The sequence below is a fragment of the Pinus tabuliformis genome, chromosome Q (genome assembly GCF_031772625.1).
Source record: "Pinus tabuliformis cultivar Carrire ecotype Pingquan chromosome Q, CPIR1, whole genome shotgun sequence".
In the NCBI taxonomy this organism is placed as follows: Eukaryota; Viridiplantae; Streptophyta; class Pinopsida; order Pinales; family Pinaceae; genus Pinus; species Pinus tabuliformis.
Genome location: NC_142296.1, coordinates 790,118,174 through 790,133,326, shown reverse-complemented (window position 1 = coordinate 790,133,326; position 15,153 = coordinate 790,118,174).

Genomic DNA, 15,153 nt, shown 5'->3' with positions numbered 1-15,153 from the left:
CCTCTATAGCCATATGCCAGTTAACCAGATCAAAATCGACATATTCTTCCCTGATGGCCTCAATTTCCAAGAACCCAAGTTCAAAAGAATCCTAGGGGGAGGGGGTTGTCTACAACCTTCACTCTTGAGCTATCTTACCTCTATCACAAGGCATCATTGGGGGCTTAAGGAAACTATCACTCTCCTCATATGGGGGTAGAGGAAGGGGAAGGAAATTTTTATAGCTAGAGCAAAAGAAGAGGCAAGGGAGGAGCTTACTGCTGGTAGGAAACAATATATTTATGGGGTACTTAGAGCAATGAATTCCCTTGGAGGGGTTGCTCAATGAAAATCCTCTCTTTTAATTGCAAGGGGTTGGCATGCCTCTCTAAAAGACATGCCTTGTGTAGAATAATCGAATTCAATTGACTAGAATTGATCATGTTACAAGAAACCATGGGAGATGAGGAGGTTGTGTCAAAGGCTCTAGAATCTCTCGCAAAGGATGGATTTTGATTAGACTCGATGTTATAGGTCGCTCAGGAGGTCTAGCCATTCGTTGAAACACAACACATATCAGAGTTCTAAATTTCTAGAGTGTCGACTCAGGTGTTGGCATTGAATTTTTCTCTGCCAACATTAGATCTTTATTGACACTCATAAATTGTCACGACCCTTACTTAAATAGAGTGGAATTCTTGGACATTTTTTCTCAAAATCCTTTGTGAATTTAGCCAGGGTGATAATGTTAGAAATAATGATAGAGGGTGGGGGTTAATTAGTATTTCATCCAACCAATAATTTTATCAAATTAAAATTATAGCCAGTCTATTAGAATCTCAAAACATAAACCATGCAAGTACACCAAAATTTATAATAGAAAGAAATCACTTGAATATTCAGCTTCAATTTACAATGATGAGGACACCAATCCTCTTTAAAAATTTTGGCTCCAATTGGTAAATGAGGACACCAATCCCCTTCAGCAAGCCTAGGATCCAACATGGAAAAAGGATGAGGATGTCAATCCTCTTCAAGCACTAACCTATCCAAGACTGCTCCATATAGGCTCCAAAACTGCTCAAAAATTGCTCCAAAATAGGCTCCAAAACCACTTCAAGACAAGCTCCAAAATTGCTTCAAGACAGACTCCAAAATATGTTGAGACTAGGGTTGCAAAGGCCAAAAATAGAGCTGCCACAGGGGCTGAGGACTAAGATTCAAACAGGTCGAAATTATATTTTCACAGGGTCGAAGTCTGAGCCTGCAAACAGGTCAAGACTAAGGCTTCCATAGGGTTGATGTCTAAGGCTACAAATAAGCCAAGTCTCGGGCTTGAAACAAGCCGAAAATGTGGCTATATCAGGGCCAAGTTAGATCAAATTAGAGTCAAAAAATTGGTCCCAAAGTTGCTCTAAAATATTCTCCAAATATTGTTCAAAATAGCTTCAAATATGCCCTAACTAAAAACAGAAAACCCCTTCAAACTTACTTCTCAAACTCCTTGCTTCTTGTTGTCCTAATTCATGAGGTATGAACCTCTTCAAATGCTTCTTCCACGAGTTTGAATTCTTCCTTGAGCTTAGTCAAGTTGCTTAGTCGAAATGAGTGAGGAGATGGACTATTTTTAGTGATCCTGAGCCCTCAAATCAAGGCCGACTTGACATGGTTGAGTCGACCTGAGTTTTGGCAAGGAAATCAATATATGCATTTCAAAAATCCATATCTCCTCAACTGTGAGGAGTTAAGGGGTGTGTCGCCTACTGTTGGAAAGGTTTCAGCAAGCACTACAAGATTGTGTAATCCATTATTGTGTTTGCTTTGATTATATCCACCAAAATCTAGATTTACTTCAAGCGATGCTTCCGGCTTCAAGGCCATGCTTAACCATTGCTTTGACATCAATGACAATACCTCAACAATCTCCCCCTTTATCATTGATGACAATACTTTTGCCATTTCTCCCCCTTTAAGTATTCTCTCCCTCTTTGACATCAATGGTAAATAAGGTGCTCCCAGTGTTTGTGTCTCCTCCATGATATATCTACTCCCCCTGAGCTTGTGCTTCCCAAGACTTCTTGTTGCTCTCCTTGACTTCTCCACTCCCCCTTTGATATTAATAGCAATGGGTGTTCTACTAAGATACAAGAGAGATGACGCCCAACTTCTGTTGAATATATTCAAATGTTTCTTGAGGTAGAGGTGTCATGAAGATGTCTGCAATTTGTTCTTTAGTGTTAATATATTCCATTTTGGTATTTTGAACAGCAACCTGTTCTCGAAGAAAGTGGTACTTGATTGAAATATGCTTTGTTTCTAGTGCATTATTGGGTTCTTTGAGAGGTTGATTGCACTGGTATTGTCACAGAAGATGGTGATGGGATAATTTATTTCCATTTTGATGTCCTTCATTCATCTAAGTACAATAATTTGTTGTTGATATATATTTCGCCTCCATTGTGGAGAGAGATACAGACAGTCGTTTCTTGCTTAACCATGATACAAGACAATCGCCTAAGAAAAATGCATTTCCACTAGTTCTCTTCTAGTCATCAATGCTTCTTGCCCAATCAACATCAATGTATACTGTCAAAGTACGATTTATGCTCTTTGGATTCCAGAGTCCAAAATCAAGGGTGCCTTTTAGATATCTAAGTATCATTTTTATAGCTTGCATGTGAGATTCCTTAGGCGCTGATTGAAATCTTGCCACCATACCAACTACCTGCATGATGTATGGCCTTGAAGTCGTAATGTATAAGCGATTTCCAATCATCGATCTGTAGAGAGTGGCATCTACCTTAGGAGATTCATCATCCTTACTTAGCTTACATCTTGTAATCATAGGTGTGCTTATAGCAGCACATTCTTCCATTCCAAACTGTTTAAGCATTTCCTTGAGGTATTTTGTTTGTGTAATAAAAATTCCAACACTAGTTTGAGTTACTTGAAGTCCAAGGAAGACGGAAAAATCTCCAATCATTGACATTAAAAATTCTTTTGACATTTCTTGGGGAAATCTATGACTCATTTCATCATTGTTGCTACCAAAAATCAAATCATCCACATACACGAGTGTGATCAACAAGTTGTTTTGTCTTCTTTCATGTATAAGTTGCTTCCTACAACTCCTCTCTTGAACCCTTGTTGTTCAAGGTAGTGGTCTAGTTTGGCATACCAATCTCTTGGAGCTTGTTTTAATCCATACGGGCCTTCTTCAATTTGCACACATAATCTTTATTCTCTAACAAGTCAAAGCCTTTAGGTTGTTCAATGTATACTTCTTCCTTTAAATCGCCATTTAGAAAGATTGATTTTACATCCATTTGGTAGACTTTGAAGCCTTTCAAATATGCAAATGCTAAAACAATCTTATAGGCTCTAACCTGGTAATCGGAGAAAAGGTTACTTCGTAGCCAATTCTTTCAATTTGAGCATATCCTTTGCACAACAGTCTTTCCTTGTTTATGATAACATGTCCTTCATTTTTTTTTTTTTGAACACCTACTTGGTTTCGGTTACGTTTTTATCCTTTGGACGAGACACAAGATCCCATGTTTCATTTTTTTCAATCTAGTTAGGCTCTTCTTCCATCGTATTTACCCAATATTGATCCATACTTGCTTGAGTAAAATTCTTTGGTTCTATTTGGGATAGCAAAATCTATATTGCTTTTCTTTGGGGTAATGGTCATTCTTCATTATGTTTCTATCCATTCGTCCATATCTCTAATGACATGGTTTTTTGGATGATGCTTCTGTACAAACTTGAACGTTGTCTTGGTTGGAGTTTGTGTTTCTTTTTCCTCTTCTAGGTTATCTATTTCTTCTTTTGCAACAATTTTCTCCTAATATGTAAGGGTAAGGTCTTATTCATTTGTTATAAACTTAGATCTACTTCTGTTTTTAGTAGAGCCTCATCTATTTTTACATCAAATCTTTCTACTACCTTGCAAAGTCGATTGTTGTAGCATTTGTAGGTCTTACTTCTTAATGAGTATCCATTAAAAATTCCTTTGTCTAATTGGGAATCAAACTTGCCTAGTGAATTATCGTTCATTTTCATAAAGCACTTGCTTCCAAATATTATGAAGTGTTTCACAAAAGCTAGCCTTCCTTTCCATAGTTCATATGGAGTCTTGTTTTTGTTTACCTAGAGTTTTGCCTTGTTTCTGATGTATACTGCTACCCCAACTGCCTCCTAGAATTTAATAGGTAAATTGGCTTCCAACAACATCATTCTTGTAGTCTCTTGGACTGATATGTTCTTTCTTTCTACTGCTCCATTTTGTTTCGGGGTTCTAGCAACAGAGAGTTATTTTTTGATTCCATGTTTTTCACAGAACTCATTGAATTCTCCTGAAGTAAACTCTCCTCCTCTATCTGATCTTAAGCACTTGATTTTCAAATCACTTTCATTTTCAACTGATGCTTTGAAATTTTTGAAACAATCTAACGCTTCTAATTTATATTTAAGGAAAGATACCCAAATCATTCTAGTATAATCATCTATGAATAACATAAAGTACCTTTCTCCCTGCAATGCCAAAGTTCTAGTTGGTCCACATAGATCTGTGTGGATAATTTCTAGTGGCATTGATGTTGAACATTCCTTTGACTTGAAACTGGTCCTGCTTTGTTTTCCATGTTGACATGAGACACATATAGCATTTGTTGGTTTTGAAATTATGGGCATATCTCTTACTGTTTGTATTTCGTTGATCTTCACCAGGTTATCAAAGCTTAGGTGTCCCAAGCATTTATGCCAAAGCCAACTTTCATTTGATTGACTCATGTGATCTTTCTTCTTGAATTTCACTGAGAATGTATACTTTATTATTGTTCTTACCCCTTTTCCTACGAGACTCCCGAAAGATTATCTCCTTGTTTCACAATCTTTGGCACTGAAGATGAGTTTGTATCTTTGGTCGCAGATTTCGCTGACACTCAAAAGATTGTGCTTAAGGCCTTCAACCTATAGCACATTTTGTGCTTTTCCCCTCTCGTTGTTGACACTTACGATGCCTATTTCGGCGACTCTAACAAACCCATTATCTCCAAATGTTACATTTCCTTCCTTCTCTTTGCTTAAAGAGATGAACTTTTGATCTCATGTCATGTGCCTAGAACATCCACTATCAACAAACCACTGGCTCTCATTGTTCTAAGCATACATAACCAGATTGCATTTCTCAGGTGCATATTGTTTAGTCTTCCTTTTCTACGCTCCTTTTCGCTTTAATGAACAATTGTGTGCTTCATGACCTAAATTGTTGCACATGTAACATTCTAGACTATACTTAAAAAGAGGAGCAAAGGAATCATGAGTTGTGATCTCATCTCAGATTTTAATGTCAACAACCTTATTTTTAGGAGGTTGGTAATTAGTTCTATAAGTCTTGTAGTATTTTTCTCGATGACCAATTTTTTGACATAAGAAACAGTGACCAAGGCATATAGTTTGGCACCTGCCAATATAAGATTTCCTTGATGAGTCATTTCTTCCGAGGGAAGTTTGTCTCTTTGAAGTCTCATTCCTTGGTTGATCTTTATTTCATATTGCGTTGTTGTGAGGATTGTGAGGAGACTCTTTCAGGACATTAGCAAAACTTCTAGGTTTTCCAACACTGATTTTGATGAAGCTTTCAGACTTTCCTTCATGATGAGTGCTAGTGTCCACCTTTTCTATATAGTTGAGCCCAGATTTGTAATATGGTGATATTTAACCGCTGAGAATGGTGTCTAGAGTTTGGGAGCTCTTCAAATTTTTTTGGCTTTGTCCAAGTCCTTTCTCAGATATATTATTTCAACTTCCAGCTTTTCACATATCTCTTCGTTTTCCTTCGCTTATTGCCCAAGACTTATTCTATTCGCCTAACTTCTTCTTTCATAGTTTTGAAATAGATGATCTCTTTGGTTAGCTTTCCGCAATGACAATGAAATAAGGGAAGATAAAAAAATAATGGTCTTCCAACCATATCGTTTATCAAGCATAGTGGATGACCAATTCCTGATGTATAAAATCGTAAGTATTTCATTGAAGTTTAAAAAAAGGGTTCCTTTTGCGTCTATCATTTTCTTCTAAGGCGCTGATAAATTCTGCCTCTAAATCACCCATATCTTCAGTCCTCTCTTCTTCTTCCAATTTTTCTACTTCATTTGAGACAGCCATGAATAAGATTCTATGTCTGCATCATACTCTTCATTGTTAGAGACATCACTATCTTGCTTGGAGAAGAAATTCTTAATTTTCAAGCCTCCCCTTTTAAACATCCTTTTCTTTGGTTCTTCATCAATATTGTCATCTTTAAGAGGACATGTAGCAACATAATGTCCTATTTTACCACATCTAAAACGAATGAGGCGTAACTTACCTTTAAGCTTGGATCATGTCTTTAGCCTCCTGACAAGGTGTGCCATTTCAGTATTAGATTCATCATTGCAGCAATCACAACTCCTGCCTTTTCTTGATGACTTTAATGCTTTAAATGCAACTTTGTTATGGGTTGGATTTCCTAACCTCATCTCATATGCTATGAGAACTCCGTGAAGCTCATCCATTGATAAAGTGTCCAAATCCTTTAGTTCTTCTATGGCACATACTTTAGCATCAAAACAGTCTTGAAGAGATCTCAAAACCTTTTGGGCAATTGTTTTTTCTTCGACTTTTTCATCAAGCCCTCTAATAGAGTTAACTACATCATCTACTCAAAGGAAGTAGGCAACAATATCTTCTTCATCATTCATTTTTAGACTTCCAAATTTTTGTCTAAATGTTTGAATATTTGCCTTCTTTACTTTTTCATATCCTTCATAGATACTTATAAGCTTGTCCCACATCTCTTTAGTTGATTTACAATTCATGACTTTGGTTAATTTTGAATATGATAGGCTACTTGATATAGTGTTCAAAGCCTTGGCATTTGCTACATATGCCTTCTTCCCATCCTGGTTTGTATGCAAATGATATGGGATCATGTATTTGTCTGTATTCGTCTGTAACTGATTGCCAAACGTCAACACCAAGAGATGTTAGGTAGCACTTCATTCTAATCTTCCAAAATGGAAAGTTTGTTCCATCAAAGTGGGGAACTTAAGTACTTCATTACTAGCCCTTGTGATTGGAAAACCATTCTTCCAACAGTTAGGTTGTTCTAAAGAAGTTGTCTCTAATCCCAATTGTTAGAAATATTGAGGGGGGCTGAATCAGTGTTTCATCCAATCAATAATTTTATCAGTTTAATATTAGAGCCAGTGTATTAGAACCTCAAAACATAAACCATGCAAGTACACCAAATTTTAGAATAGAAAGAAATCGCTTGAATATTCAGCTTAAATTTACAATGACTTAGGACACCAATCCTCTTTTACAAATTCAAGCTCCAACCTAGTAAATGAGGACACCAATCCTTTTGTACAAGCCTAGGCACCAACTTGGAAATATAATAACACCAAGCTCGTGCTCCAACCTAGCAATAGGATGAGGACACCAATCCTCTTCAGGCACCAACCTGTCCAAGACTACTCCAAAATAGGCTCCAAAACAACCTCCAAAATTGCTTCAAAATAGGCTCCAAAACAGCTTCAAGGCAAGATCCAAAATAGGGTAAGGCTAGGGTTGCAAAGGCTAAAAATAGAGTTGCCACAGGGGCCAAGGACTGAGGCTCAAACACGTTGAAATTAGACTTCCACAGGGTTGAGGTCTAAGGATGAAAACATGTCAAGTGAGGCTTCCACAAAGTTGAGGTCTGAGGTTGCAAACAGGCTGAGATTGAGGCTTGAAACAAGACGAAAATGTGGTTATAATAAGGACGAATTTGGTCAAATCAAGGTCAAATTTTTGTCCCACAACTGCTCCAAAATTTTCTCGAAAGATTGTTCCAAATAGCTTCAAAGATGTCGTAACCAAAAACAAAAAAATTCCTTCAAACTTACTTCTCAAACTCCTTGCTTATTGTTGTACTAGTTCATGAGGTATGCACCTCTTCAAGTGCTTCTTCCACAGGTTTGAATTCTTCCTTGAGTTCAGTTGAGTTGCTTGGTTGAATTGAGGGAGGAGACGACCTGTTTATAGTGTTCTTGAACCCGCAAATCAAAGTTTACTTGACACTAGTTGAGTCGACCTAAGTTTTGGCAAGGAAATGAATATATCATTACAGGATTTTTGAGGTCTAAAATGGGCCTCCTAAGAAACATGTACAACCAAAATAAAATTTATAAGAACCAATAGGTTTCAAGATGATGATGTCAACCATGGGGGATGATTCACCATTTTTGGAGTAAAAAAGTACAAAGATTAAAAAATAATAAAATAATAAAACTACTTTTTCAACTTATCTCCCTAAGTTTTTACCCAAATTTCGAGCAGGAGTACTCGCTGGATGGAAAATTTAATTCCTCATCCAAGGAGTACCCATGTTACATACTTTCGATGGACCCTACTACACAAAAAATGAGAAATACATCAAAAAACGTGATTGCAATCATGTTTTTCATAGATTTCTCATTTTTCGTGTAGCGGGGTCCATCGAAAGTATGCAAGATGGGTACTCCTTGGATGAACAATCAAATTCTGCATCCAACGAGTGTTTTTGCTCAAAATTTGAGTAAACCCGTACTAAGATAAGTTGAAAATACGAGTTGAAATAATAGTTGTCCTTTTTTCCCTCTAAAATTTGATGACGTAATCTAAAAGTTTGAGTAAACCCATACTGAGATAAGTTGAAAATACGAGTTGAAATAACAGTTGTTTTTTTTCCCTCTAAAATTTGATGATGTAATCTAATCTTATTTTATTATTTCCACTATTATTTTATAATTTCCTTATGAGGCCCATTTTAGATCTCAAAAATCCCCTAATGGCATTTCAATTCATATCTCCTCAACAATGAGTATTTAAGGGGTGTGCCACCTACCATTGGAAAGGTCTCAACGAGCACCACGACATAGTGTAATCCATTTTTGTGTTTGCCTTGATTTTGTCCACCAAAATCTTGACTTACTTCAGGGGTTGCGTCCGGCTTCAAGGCCATGCTTAATCATTGCTTTGACATCAATGGCAATACCTCAACAGATAACTAGGGGAGGCCTCAATTTCTCATTGGGAGTTTCAGACGTATGGGAGGCGAGAGCTAGACCAGACATCTTATCTAATTACTTCCATCACAAATGGTTACTCTCTAGGTTTGTGGACATTGAACCGGTCATACAAAAAGCTACTTGGTGGAATCATAGGGTTGGTGCACAGCGAATCTCCAAAAGGTTGGATCGTTTCTTGATTTCAGAATATTTGATTGAGAATTTTAACTTGGTAAGACAATGGGTTGGGAATGGAGGGGAGTATGATCACTCCCCTTTTTTTTTTAAGTACAAGGAATTGAAGACAAGTCATCCAGTCCATTCAAAATGAACTCCTCCTGGTTAAAAGAGTAGGCTTTCCTTGATTTGGTTAAACAACATTGGAAGGAGTTTGAGTCATAAGAGGGGAGCTCAGTAGCTAATCAGTTTGGGGCCAATTTAAAAAGCACAAAAGTTATAACAAAAGAATGGGCTTTGAAGAAAATACAAGAGGAAAAGGAGCTTAAAGAAGTGGCGCAGAAGCTTCAGTCTATTTCTAATTATGGGGGTGAAGGCTTTAATGAACCTGGGGCCAGTGAAGAGGTGATTCATTTGGAGGGTAGAGGGAGCTCCCTGCTGGCAACTCAAGAAGCAGCCTAAAGACTTAAAGTAGGAAGATCTTGCTGCAGAATGGGGATGAAAACACAAAGTTCTTCCAAGCCTATGCTAAAGGTGTTAATTTTGGTATGCTCTATGCTTAAGAGCAATTTACTTCAATTTCTTTATTAGCCCAATATCAATATTCAGTTTAGCAATCACATCAGCATGATAGTAAAATGCAGATAGAATATAAACATAAATAGTAGAAGACAAGCTAAGACAAAAGGACACAAGATGTGGCACTATCCAAGGACAAACCCCAATGTGGGGAAACCCTTGATCAATTATTCTTATATTCTTCATTAGTTCAGCAGAGAGAGATAGTACAAATTTACAAATTTGATCATTTATGATAGCAACAATAAAGCCCTAACCAGAAAAGTCAACGTTGGTCAAACAACGCAGAATTCATCCTTTAGGTAGCACGATCAAACCTAGTCAACTTCAGCCTCCAACAGCAAACCCAAACAGTCCAAAACAACCCCGAAAAATCCAGTCAAATGCTGGTCAACGAAAGTCAGACTGCATCCAACAACTAGGGAGGTCAACGTTGGTCAAACCAGAGGTCAAATCACCTCGATTTTTGTGCCCAAATCGGTGGCCTGCCAAGGAGAAGCAGCCACACCCAAAGCGCAGTAAAAGGGAGGTCAACGCTAGTCAACGCAACCCAAAACAGAGTCCCTGCAGCTCGGTCAAACCTAGTCAATGTAGTCAAACAGAAAAGTCCCCCTTCCTTCGCATGTGTGAGAGAAAGCTGCCAGATTTGTGTACCCAATCAAGTGAGGAGAGAGAGATGAGTGAAGATGAGATGATGAAATAATGCCTTGAGGTCTCCTCCTTTTATATGCAACTTTGAGGATGAACTGGGGGTAAAAATGCATGTTTTGATTGTTCGTTGACCTTGACAATTTGTCAATAATACAAATAAAATTCATATCTTCATTTTTGCATGTCGGAATCGGATGATCTTTAGATCAATCCTACACCTCTCGGAGAGAGGAATCCAAGAAAAATGTCAATTCTCATAAATAACATGACTCATATGGAGTTTGTCCCTAGTTTCCAATTTTAACACTCCCTCTCAACTAGGGAGAACTCCATCTGCTAATCCATCTGCCAATCAGTATTATCTCTGTCATCAATGCACTGTTATGCATTGCTCTGCTGAACTATGAAGAAGGAGAAGTGATCGAGAATGTATCATACCATTCTCTACTGACCCGAAGTTAGTCCCAGATAAAAGAGAGTGTCTCATACCACTCTTAATGACCCAAAGTTAGTTCCAATCATAAGATAATGTGTCATACCACTCTTAATGATCCGAAGTCAGTCCCAATTGATCCCAGATCAATATAGCTCATCCTAGCATAGGGAGTACAGTAGTACACGATGTGTCCATCAGTAGTACTATGGTCCCTATCTTCATTTCCCTACTCATTGGCCAGATGAGAGGTACTTCCCATGAGTCTCAGGCTGCCTGGGTAGGATGTCTCAGCAAGAGAAGGATGAACCACTCATCATGCCTACATGTCGTTGTTATAGACATTTTTGTGCCTTACAACTCCAAGCATGAAATGTCCATAAACCAAGGGCTCCTAAGTCCCTAAAAGTGTTGTTCTAACCCCTAAAGGAACAAGGTCAACAGATTACAGCTTCTCCCAGAAGTTCTACACCTGAAACTGCTCAGAATAAGTCAAAACAGGATCATTTCAGCTGCTCCACTGGCTAGGTGCGTTGCATTGCACCTAAATACGTTGGCTAGGTGCGTTGCAATGCACCTAAATACACTGTGAGGGTGAGTTGAGCAAGAAATGACAAATGGAAGTGTCATTCCGCGAGGTGGAGAGACAATGGAAGCTTCCAGAATCTTCTCCTGTGACACTTTCCTCACTGAATTTGACCAAGGATGAGTAAGAGGCCTTCAGTCTCCAAGTGGAAGCAAGAACTGACAGAGAGAAGACACTAATCAAATCACAAGCTGACTCATACTCCTTACACATATCTATATATGGATCCCTCATCCCAGAGATCCAGAGGCTGGAATTTTGCACATTGTAAGGAATTGATGTTGGTTTTGAGACAAACATCAGAGTATTGGGTGATCTATGCTTTGTTGGAGGTGAAGAGGGGCTTCTTTGCTGGGAGGTTGATGCTGGGTCAGGAACCATCGGTTGTAACTCCTCCTGGATCTTTTCTTGTTTATCAATAAAAACTATTTAAGTTTTTCCTCCATGCTTTTGTATCATTGATGCTTGTTACATTTGTATGGTTAGCTTAAATCTGATCCTCAGTTGTTTATGAATATAGATCCATGTCTTTGTATAGTGTTCCTCTTCTGTGATCTTACAGGTACTTGGTGAAGCTGGGCAAGTAAGGGAGCAGGTAGCTGGAGGCTGTCAAAGAAGAGAGGGATTGGATCAAAGGATTAGCGCAAGACACAGGTTGGTTCTTTCTATTCCTCTCTATCTATAGTTCATAAAGGAAATACAAAAGTAGTTTTTCTCTGTTTGTTTCTAAGGCAGTTGTCACACCTTAGTGGGATAGAGCAGTTCTAAATAGACACTTTTCCCGGTAACAAAATGGCGACTCCGCTGGGGAGAATGTCTAATTAGTTTGTTTGTGTATCTCTTTGTTGTTTGTTTCATAAACTTATAAGTAGCATTCGAACTGCATTTGCCATAACAAATGCAAAGTAGACATCTACTGCTTCAATCCATTCACTGGATCTGTTTATGATTTGAACAACTGATTCACAAACTATCTGATTGCCCTTGTGATAGCTCTTAGACCCTCCTTAGATCTACCCCTGATTGTGCATTACTGATTGCTTTTACTCGGCCAAAAACCAAAGACTGAACTGCAAACTGTGACCCAGAACCCGGACAGATTCTCGTTTCTGGCCCAGCGCAGGTACTGTTAAGAGATCCTGAATTTCAGCGCACTTCCCGAAAGGGCAACCTGTGCTGCATTGCAGTTTCTCTGTGTTACAGGTGCGCTGATCAAATTAGCCCTGTGCAGCTGTGGTTCTTGTGCTTTATTCTTTCCAGTTCTGTCTCTGAATTTTGATGCCTGTGATCAGTATATGTGTTTGTTTAAAACCCCTTTTCCTTGTTGTTATTCCGCCTCCTTTGTACAAAAGAACTGTAGATGTTTTTGTGTGTTTGTTGAGTCGTTTACAGTTTTCCATTGCTAAAGTAGAATAGTCGTACTGTCGTCCTTTGATTTGGATCTGTCGCAAGTGTCGATTTCGATCATAGGAGAAAGTTTGATTGCTGTTGATGGTCGATTATACTGTTAGTATTGCCTTTGGTCTGAATTTGTGATTTTCTAGTGTCAAGTACAAGTGTTCATTTCAAAATCGCAAGGTGTCGTAATCATCTCTGTTTTTTATTTCGAAAAATAACTTGTTTATATTTGTCGCTTGAAAAGAAATTCAGATATGTACATCAACTTTCTTTTTAGCATCAATACTAAGAAAGTCGAAAACAAATACATGCATGTGCATTTGCATATAGACAGCCTGTTTGGCTTGATTTAGGAAAGTGCATTTACAGTGTGCTCTTTGCTCTTTGTGAAAAGATTGTGTCTTTCTTTTCCTCTAGTAGCTAGGATTTTCATTGCACAAAAGAGATAAAAGTTTGTTTATCATCTTTAGATTGCATTTTAGGAATTACATCTACATCTCGTGGTGAACCCAAAAGGCAAACTTCATAAGCAAGATCAACTTAAAATAAATTCAATGAATCTAACAACGCTTTGGAACTTAACGCACAACATTTAGAGGTCTAGGTTAGAGACGTATTCCGGCGTCGTAAAGCCTGGTAACTGTTGTCCTCACTGATGGTTGGGTGATTCCTCCACTTTGAGACGATAAGTGCCAATACGGACTTGTGCTCCCACGTACCGTCGAGTATATTTTGGGAGACCCCTATAGGCTTAAATCCTTTATCCATAGGAAGCCGTGTCTGCCGCCCTATCGATCGCAATGCACTGAACACAACATTCGGGAAGATTGACTGTCGTACCGTAAAAAGTATTCTGCAGTTTTGCGATTGGTTTGGTACTCCCTCTACCTAGACCTCTAGAGCAGTCCCTTTCGTTCCTTTTTAGACTCCTTAACGGAAAAGGTCCATCTGAGCACTTGTCACTTCAGGCTCATTAAAAATCGAAGGAGACTAGAGTCATCTTTTGTTTTTTCTCGACTCTTAAAAACTGAAAAAACAAGTTGTGTCAAAGCATATAAAAATTTATTTTAAACAAAATATTCATTACCCTTTCCTACGTTGATCTTGGGTTGAGAAAATGGAGTCTACCAACCAAGGAATTCCCCTTGGAGGAAATCCTAGTCCCTTTTCCTCTTGGGGAGATGTTGGTGCGCCCCATATGGCCACATTGTCGCTTCCAGGGCTGACAATTGGTTTGCCTGTATGGCTCTTCTCAACCTCTGTCGTTCAGAACACCACTATTCCTGAACAATCGAATCAGCAATTAGATGAGTCCAAAGTTGCCCACCAACCTTCTACTTCCTCTAATTCTGCCTCTCCTCCTTCCTCTTCGCTTGATGGGGCTGGTAAAGCCAAAAGTCAAGTTCCTAAGGAGAAGAAGGAAAATAAGAAGAAAGAGAAGAAGAAGAAGGAGCCAAAGGCGAATGGGGGAAAACGAGTGTCGTCTAACGAAAATCCACACACTGCACCGACCAGGCCTAAATTGCCATGTGTCATTTGCAAAGGAGACCACTTTCATAGAGATTGTCCTTGCATCCCTCGGATCTTAAGGGACTGGTCTCCTCGTTTGCACAACCTGGTGTCGTCAACCTCTGATGATCATGTTGAAAGCACACTATCAACTAGTGAAAGTGAAGCCCCAGGACAAAAAGGGAAATGTAGATTTCCTTGTAAACTGTGCGAAGGCGATCATGCCGTCCACCGTTGTCCCTTCTTAGACGAAGCTAAAAGAGTTTTGGATGATCGTCCGGTTTCACCGTTACGACTTCCTCCTGGATATAAAAAACTCTTGCCGAGTCCGTCACTAGTTGAAATTCCGACTGGCCCGCTCAGATGGTCGGCTGAAGCACCTATCATTGAAGATAAACCATCTGGATCCATGCCAAACGAAAGTCAAAAGGTCGAGGCGGCAGTTGACCCAGTCTTGCCTTCAGAGGTTTCATCTTCAGATGATACAGTCACTGAAGAGAACAAGGATGACACCGTCCAAATTCTCTTCATAAACACAGACTCCGACGAACAAGGGGGCAATTTACCCGTTCCTTTACCGCAGGAAGGAAGTTCGTCAGAGCCGTACCCGGCCATCTATTCGGTCCCACCTCCAAGCAACCTAGTTGTCTCTTTCGACTAGAATCAACTAGGCAGACCCCGTTTACCAGCAAGCGTACCATTCCGAATTATCATTCAAATATATAGAATGGTTATGGCTGGTACCATCATAGATGAGGGGGCTT